The following is a 693-nucleotide window of genomic DNA, read 5'->3' on the forward strand; positions in this document are numbered from 1 at the left end:
GTGTGGACCGGGCCGCTGTGTGGCCGGGCGTGGAGTAAGAGGAGAGAGAGGAGAGGAGAGATTCAACACAGGCACGGCTTTACTGACGAAATGGGTCATGTAACGCAAAATTAAACCATATCCATATAAACAGCATTGCAGCGGATGCGAGGGCATTAGCACCGGTGCGTCCTAGAGGAGCTAACAGCTAACAGACGCTACTAGCACCGACTATCACTGGTCACTGCTGTTGTCTGAAAAACAACAGACGGGACAAATGTTGCGTTTACTAGTAAGCTGGTAAACCTTGAGACCGACGTATAACCGATTGCTATCTGTTGAGTTTTCCTCCCGTTACTCTGTCCTCTGGGCTGTCTACCTTGAAGCTAAGATGCACGGGTGCGTGAACTACTCTGACTGGCTCATGAGCGACGGTAGTGCGTAGATTGGCTTTGCAAAAAATTGAAATGACGCTTTAAAAAAAATAATCGCTCGATCAACGCAATTTTGGATCGTGGGAAGTCAAAATCGTGATCGCGATTAAAATTTGATTAATTGTCCAGCCCTAATATAAGCCTATATATTACTATTAGTATACATATGTCAGGGATGTATAAATTAAATAAACTTCAGATGGAGTTGGATTTAATACGGTAACACTGTTGACCGCATCAGTGATTCTCCTTACAGCCTAATACCAGTTTTTAGGTTGCC

At 44.4% G+C, this 693-nt stretch overlaps 1 protein-coding gene across 5 annotated transcripts in view; it reads left to right on the plus strand.

Moving 5' to 3' along the window:
- LOC116686669 (myotubularin-related protein 3) overlaps positions 1 to 693 on the plus strand; it is a 34,970-nt gene that overhangs the window by 11,326 nt on the left and 22,951 nt on the right. The gene's annotated exons all lie outside the window — the stretch shown is intronic.

This window comes from Etheostoma spectabile, unplaced genomic scaffold (assembly GCF_008692095.1).
Source record: "Etheostoma spectabile isolate EspeVRDwgs_2016 unplaced genomic scaffold, UIUC_Espe_1.0 scaffold433, whole genome shotgun sequence".
Lineage (NCBI taxonomy): Eukaryota > Metazoa > Chordata > Actinopteri > Perciformes > Percidae > Etheostoma > Etheostoma spectabile.